General features: G+C 43.1%; 2 long non-coding RNA genes across 2 annotated transcripts; one reads left to right on the top strand and one right to left on the bottom strand.

The window, feature by feature from the left end:
* Nucleotides 1–1486: 1486 nt before the first annotated feature.
* Nucleotides 1487–3599, bottom strand: LOC120915119. Its single transcript, XR_005743842.1, has 4 exons — nt 2100–3599; nt 1935–1981; nt 1614–1801; nt 1487–1526 (listed from the first exon to the last, which is right to left on the bottom strand). It is a non-coding gene; the product is annotated as an uncharacterized LOC120915119 (long non-coding RNA).
* A 1796-nt stretch (nt 3600–5395) lies between these two features.
* On the top strand, nt 5396–6265 carry LOC120915120. Its single transcript, XR_005743843.1, has 4 exons — nt 5396–5652; nt 5771–5817; nt 5951–6138; nt 6226–6265. It is a non-coding gene; the product is annotated as an uncharacterized LOC120915120 (long non-coding RNA).
* The last annotated feature ends 1405 nt before the right edge of the window (nt 6266–7670 follow it).

The raw sequence follows: 7670 nt of genomic DNA, 5'->3' as shown, positions 1-7670 counted from the left end.
TATGAAGAACAGTTACAGACTTCATATGTGCCAATGTTTCATGTTTAGAGGGAGTCCAACAATATTTAAGTTGGTCAAGCTTTGTAGTGAGCTTAAACATTGGGCACTCCCATTCCACCATTTTTTTCTGTGTTTCAGCATAATAGTGAGGGAGCACCTGTGGCGGTTTATGATTCTATATGTACTGGGCGAGGAGTTTTTTGATGGTAGAGAAGAAGGTACATGGTAAAGGAATTATTATTGTGCAAAATAGGTAGAGGAGTTAAGGAAAGAGCAACATTTTCAAGGCCGCTATTCTCCCTGCTGTTGAGAGCTTGTGGATTAGCAAGTTTGATAATTATTAAGGTAGCAAATCCAAGAGAAGCTTAAAGTTTTGTCGGTAAAGCTGAGAGGTATGCTTGGTCAGTACAGTTGGATACAGTACCTAAAAAGGTCAGAGAAGTAGGGGAAATTCTTTGCTTAAGAAAGACTGCATGTTGGGACGCTGATACCTAATATTTGGAACTTGGTGGCATTTTATTTTATAATAGGACACAGCACTAAACTCATCAAGTAATTTCTGTGTCTCAGGTAACAGTGGTTTGTTTAAGAAAGGATGAGCATGGCATCATCTGCAAAAAGACTGATTTTATACTTTGTGCCAGCTATAGAGAGGTCTGTGATGTTAGGGTGGGACCTAATACTCTCTGCATATGGTTCCATAAGAAGTGTAAAGATGATAGGTTATAGGGGACACCACTGTCTGGTTCCATTGGATATCTGTATCGACTAGGAAGTAATTTCTAAGGTAAGGACAGTAGCTGAGAGAGTGGAATAAAGGGATATAATAGCAGTCTGTAACCATCTGTCATGTACATGACTGTAAATTCCCATCCAAGCACCCCTGATAGTGGAGACAGGGACTGCTAGGGCAGTGGAATGGTGCAGGTGCCTGGAAGCTGAGGGAGTGAGCTGTAGTTTGAAGACACGGGAGTCCTTCCAGTGGTGATGTGGAGTCTGGCCACAAGCCTTGTTTAGCCAGGTAGACAGGTGCAGAATCAAGATCAGTTTCAAGATCGGGAAAAGGCAGAAGTCAGTAACATGCTGGCAGTGGGGTATTTCCACATCTGTATTGAGAAGGGATATGGGCCTGTAGGTTGCAGGAATGGGGGGGTTTTTGTTAAGCTTTGGAATTATTATAAAAGTATGAATAGAACATCTATTATGGTTTGGTCTCAAATAGTTGCCGACACCCCTGATGAACAGAAAAAAATGGAGGATCCCCCAGGGTGGGGCTTTTTAGGCAACAGTAGTACAAGTAGTCATGGTAGATACAAAATATATAATAGTTTAATAATAACAGGACGGTATCAAACAACGTTCAGTAAACGTATATAGTACAAAGGTTTAAAAACAACACATTAATGGGGTGTATTGGAAAAAAGGTGAAGAGTCCACAATATAAATACTGGGCCCAACGCGTTTCGGGTTTCCTTCTTCAGGGACCGAAGTATGTGTGGAGTCAGAAAGTGTAACAGACAACTTTTCTAGAAAACAAATAAATGACAATGTGTTGAAAATAATAACATACAGATGAAAAACATTAAACTGGTACAGATAAGAAAAAATCATACCACCCGAGAAGTTTCAACGGCTCAGCACACCCCTTAAAAGGACATCGCAATCGGGACGCATGGCAAGCCTCAGATGGTAAGGAGAGGAGTGAGGACTGGCATCTAATATCAATCACAGCGTAGCAAGACCTTTGGCCCGAAGTGTCACAGCGTAAAAGTTTATTGATTGTATATATATATATTTTTACCTGTCCAAAATATAAATAAGAGGACAGGATAATATCAACGGTGCCGCAGGCAACAAAAACGAAAAAGAACGCAAAAAAGGATCGCAAAAAAGAAAGCTGAACCAAGATTTTATATATGAGGCTAGAGACATACCTGTAATGACAAAAAGTGGCCAGAGAGGTCAGTAGAGGGATCGGAAGCTAAAAAATAAATGAAAGAAATAAATCCCAGTTTAGAGATGTACAGAGTATAGGAAATGGCATGTAAAGCAATAGTATGGGGGTCAGGGTGGGAAACATGAAGGGACAAAGTACTTACATGGGAAGAAAACACAAGCAGTGTAGAGTGTGTACAGCTGCTGCAGCCATCCAGCAATGTCTGACATTGTGGGGCTGCTTGGCTTTTAAATAGGAGAGGGGGAGGAGTAAGGTGGGAGGGGTCTGTAAAGGAGCCTGCGTTGCTATGGGTCAGTGTGGAAAAGGGGGCGTTGCCTCCAAGTGGGGAGAGGGGAGGGACAGGTAAGCCCTGCTCTCATCATGTGGGAGCCCGCACTAATGACGTGCAGGGAAAAAAAAAAAAAAAAAAAACATGGCAAGTGACCAGGAAGATCACCTGACACGGGGGTGGAGAATATGCAGAATAGTTGGTTGCATGTTGGAGAATAAGAAACGTATAATAAAGGGGGCATGACCATTACTAGTACAGGAGGAGAAGGGTATAAAAAGGGTCAGCTAGGGAAAAAGTAGTAAGAAGGATTGGAAATGCAAGATGCAAATAAATGTTTTTGTTATAGAGTGATTTGTAAGCACGGTTGCTGCTCAATGCAAGCAGGGGTTTGTATATACAGTATCTTTATGTACAGGTATGCTCAGCCATAAAATTAAAGGGACAGCAATCTAAGAAGATGTTGTATTAAAAGGATATTATAATTATGCAAGAATGGGGACACGTGGGCCAAAAGGTCCAGGGGCAAAAAGGAAAAAACAGGGGCACGAAAAATGTCCACTGTGTGATCCCTGCCCCTGTTATAGGCGCAGGTATAGACCCATGGTCAAAGACACCAAAAGGTGCATGGGGACCAGGTCAAAAAAGCCGTCTCCCATGGAAGGAGGACAGACGGCTTACGTGCGCCCAGCTAAGGAGTGACAATAAGGGAGATGCCAGTCAAGCCAAAATGCGCTTCGAACGCGAATCCCCAGGGGGTGTACTGAGGGATGAATGGGCATGGTGATAAATACAGGGAAAATCCAGTATGTATTACTGACATGGGCAAATGACAGAGTGGAGAAGGGGGTAATGAAAGGAGACAATCGGTGACATAAGGTCCTCGAAATATAGAGTGGTCTTGGTCATTCTTTTTCACAACCCCCGGAGGAGAAACCTTCCAAAAAAGGCCTAAAGCTGATCTGCTCATTGAGGCCCGGTGGAAGATTGGCCTCTAATTCGGCAATCCACCGAGTTTCATGCTGCAAGAGGATCTTATTCCAATCCCCACCTCTGGGGCTTGGATGGATCCTATCGAGGATTAAAAATTTAACCCCTGAGAAAAGTCCATTATGTTGAGACAAGATGTGGCGCCCTAGTGGTAAGTCTGGGTTGGCCGAACGCATGGCATGTAAATGCCGGGAAGCTCGCTTAAAGAATGGTAATTTGGTTTTACCCACGTAGAACCTCTTACATTGACAGGTGAGTAAGTATATTACGCCAAATGTCTTGCAATTGGCAAAGTGTCTCGGTCTGTAAGGCCGACCGTTGGGTAGTACAATATCACGCTCTATATTGATGTATCGACAGATGGAGCAACCCCAGCGATTCCCAAATCCCCTTTCTTGATGTTACCCTACTCAAAAACCCCGATGGGTACATATCAACAGGGCTCTACAGAAAACCCACGGCGGGTAATACAATATTGCACGCTTCTAGTGCACACCCCACATCTTTGATAGGATCAATACCCTATAGTCAATATCTACGCCTAAGACGCAATTGTTCTACCCAGGAATCCTTCCTACGGGAAGCAGCCGGACTACGTGACAGATTACTACATAGAGGGTACTCGAAAAAAATCCTCAAAAGATCATTTCAACGGGCCAATGGACAAATCAGGTCACACCTATTAGTACAATCAGGCAAGAAGTCCCCTGTTGGTAGTGATACTACCAGACTTATCACTAAGTACCATACTCAACATCAAAAAACGAGAGGAATCCTCAAACAATTCTGGCACCTACTCTCTTTTGACCCTCAACTCGGTCCCTTTGTACCAAAAGAGCCAGCGATAACTTACCGACGGGCATGCTCACTCAAAGACCACTTAGTGGCCAGTGAGTTCAAGGACAACTTCAGGAAAGACCCTTGCAAAAGGAAGGGTACCTTCACCTGCGGGGGTTGCTCCATCTGTCGATACATCAATATAGAGCGTGATATTGTACTACCCAACGGTCGGCCTTACAGACCGAGACACTTTGCCAATTGCAAGACATTTGGCGTAATATACTTACTCACCTGTCAATGTAAGAGGTTCTACGTGGGTAAAACCAAATTACCATTCTTTAAGCGAGCTTCCCGGCATTTACATGCCATGCGTTCGGCCAACCCAGACTTACCACTAGGGCGCCACATCTTGTCTCAACATAATGGACTTTTCTCAGGGGTTAAATTTTTAATCCTCGATAGGATCCATCCAAGCCCCAGAGGTGGGGATTGGAATAAGATCCTCTTGCAGCATGAAACTCGGTGGATTGCCGAATTAGAGGCCAATCTTCCACCGGGCCTCAATGAGCAGATCAGCTTTAGGCCTTTTTTGGAAGGTTTCTCCTCCGGGGGTTGTGAAAAAGAATGACCAAGACCACTCTATATTTCGAGGACCTTATGTCACCGATTGTCTCCTTTCATTACCCCCTTCTCCACTCTGTCATTTGCCCATGTCAGTAATACATACTGGATTTTCCCTGTATTTATCACCATGCCCATTCATCCCTCAGTACACCCCCTGGGGATTCGCGTTCGAAGCGCATTTTGGCTTGACTGGCATCTCCCTTATTGTCACTCCTTAGCTGGGCGCACGTAAGCCGTCTGTCCTCCTTCCATGGGAGACGGCTTTTTTGACCTGGTCCCCATGCACCTTTTGGTGTCTTTGACCATGGGTCTATACCTGCGCCTATAACAGGGGCAGGGATCACACAGTGGACATTTTTCGTGCCCCTGTTTTTTCCTTTTTGCCCCTGGACCTTTTGGCCCACGTGTCCCCATTCTTGCATAATTATAATATCCTTTTAATACAACATCTTCTTAGATTGCTGTCCCTTTAATTTTATGGCTGAGCATACCTGTACATAAAGATACTGTATATACAAACCCCTGCTTGCATTGAGCAGCAACCGTGCTTACAAATCACTCTATAACAAAAACATTTATTTGCATCTTGCATTTCCAATCCTTCTTACTACTTTTTCCCTAGCTGACCCTTTTTATACCCTTCTCCTCCTGTACTAGTAATGGTCATGCCCCCTTTATTATACGTTTCTTATTCTCCAACATGCAACCAACTATTCTGCATATTCTCCACCCCCGTGTCAGGTGATCTTCCTGGTCACTTGCCATGTTTTTTTTTTTTTTTTTTTCCTGCACGTCATTAGTGCGGGCTCCCACATGATGAGAGCAGGGCTTACCTGTCCCTCCCCTCTCCCCACTTGGAGGCAACGCCCCCTTTTCCACACTGACCCATAGCAACGCAGGCTCCTTTACAGACCCCTCCCACCTTACTCCTCCCCCTCTCCTATTTAAAAGCCAAGCAGCCCCACAATGTCAGACATTGCTGGATGGCTGCAGCAGCTGTACACACTCTACACTGCTTGTGTTTTCTTCCCATGTAAGTACTTTGTCCCTTCATGTTTCCCACCCTGACCCCCATACTATTGCTTTACATGCCATTTCCTATACTCTGTACATCTCTAAACTGGGATTTATTTCTTTCATTTATTTTTTAGCTTCCGATCCCTCTACTGACCTCTCTGGCCACTTTTTGTCATTACAGGTATGTCTCTAGCCTCATATATAAAATCTTGGTTCAGCTTTCTTTTTTGCGATCCTTTTTTGCGTTCTTTTTCGTTTTTGTTGCCTGCGGCACCGTTGATATTATCCTGTCCTCTTATTTATATTTTGGACAGGTAAAAATATATATATATACAATCAATAAACTTTTACGCTGTGACACTTCGGGCCAAAGGTCTTGCTACGCTGTGATTGATATTAGATGCCAGTCCTCACTCCTCTCCTTACCATCTGAGGCTTGCCATGCGTCCCGATTGCGATGTCCTTTTAAGGGGTGTGCTGAGCCGTTGAAACTTCTCGGGTGGTATGATTTTTTCTTATCTGTACCAGTTTAATGTTTTTCATCTGTATGTTATTATTTTCAACACATTGTCATTTATTTGTTTTCTAGAAAAGTTGTCTGTTACACTTTCTGACTCCACACATACTTCGGTCCCTGAAGAAGGAAACCCGAAACGCGTTGGGCCCAGTATTTATATTGTGGACTCTTCACCTTTTTTCCAATACACCCCATTAATGTGTTGTTTTTAAACCTTTGTACTATATACGTTTACTGAACGTTGTTTGATACCGTCCTGTTATTATTAAACTATTATATATTTTGTATCTACCATGACTACTTGTACTACTGTTGCCTAAAAAGCCCCACCCTGGGGGATCCTCCATTTTTTTTTTTTTTTTTTTTTTGGAATTATTATGATCACAGCTCTCAACATTTCAGGTAGAAAATTACCAGAGGAGAAAGGCGAGATTAAAGACAGATTGCAAATGGGTGGCAGTTTCTTTAGAAAGAAGTACTTATTTGAAAAACAATCATCTCCCGGGGATTTATGATTGGGCAATTTGTTTATAGCTAAACAGATTTCCTAAATTGTAAATGGTTAGGTGATGAACTGGAGATGGTCAGCAGTAAGATTAGGTCATTTTACCTTACGTAGAAAGGCATTAATAAGCATAGGAGAGGGTTGGGGGGGAAGATTCATTATTGTGAAGATCATAAAGGGACTGATAATAATCCACAAAATGTCCTTTGTCCTTTGGGTTAAACAGGGTCCTATGAGATAAAGGGTGGGTAAGGGCATCTATTTTTTGCTTGAGCTGTTTTGCTTTTACTTTTTTAGCTAACCAAGCCCATGCTTTATTGTGCAGGTCATAGTAGTTGGTTTTAAGGTATTTAAGATGGTTTTCATATTTATAGAGAAGCAGGGACCTTAATTTTTGTCTATTCTGGAGAATGTCTTGTGAAAGGCGGGGTCTGGTCTGGTTTTGTTGTCTTATTGTTTTAAAGATATAGAGCTAATCCTCATTTATGGCTCTATTACCTAGTGGCCAGATTGGCCCAAACGACCCAATGGCATGCCCCCCCAGAGCGGATTCCATGGGTCCTGTTCGAGATTATCTCGGCTCGCCCATTCTATGTTCCGGGTCTGTTGTGGAGAGCTGGAATGAGACCCAGGGAACTGAGCGCTCTAAATTGCATTGTCAGCCAGACCATACACGTGTGGAATTTATATCAACTGAAATTCAATCTGCATTCCCCCAAACCCCCCCCCCCCCCATACCTCTTTTCTGGGTAATTTGAAATTCCCCCTGCATTTGACACCCCAAAGGAATTTCTTTGGTGGAAAATTAAGGGTCTCACCATACTCAAGGCTCTATTGCACAGTGCACACTTTACCACTTTTACACTCCTTCAGGAACAACATGAGCTCCCGGAAACTGAGTTCTATAAATACCTCCAAATAAAAAATTGTTTTTAATCTTCAGGTCCTTTGGACACAGACCCCAGACTTTCTCAATATGAAACAGTTTGTCATAACCTGTCTAGAGAGAAAT

The sequence above is a fragment of the Rana temporaria genome, chromosome 10, assembly GCF_905171775.1.
Source record: "Rana temporaria chromosome 10, aRanTem1.1, whole genome shotgun sequence".
NCBI classification, from domain to species: Eukaryota; Metazoa; Chordata; class Amphibia; order Anura; family Ranidae; genus Rana; species Rana temporaria.
Note: the sequence above shows the minus strand (reverse complement) of the source record. Positions and strands in the feature narration are given on the sequence as shown.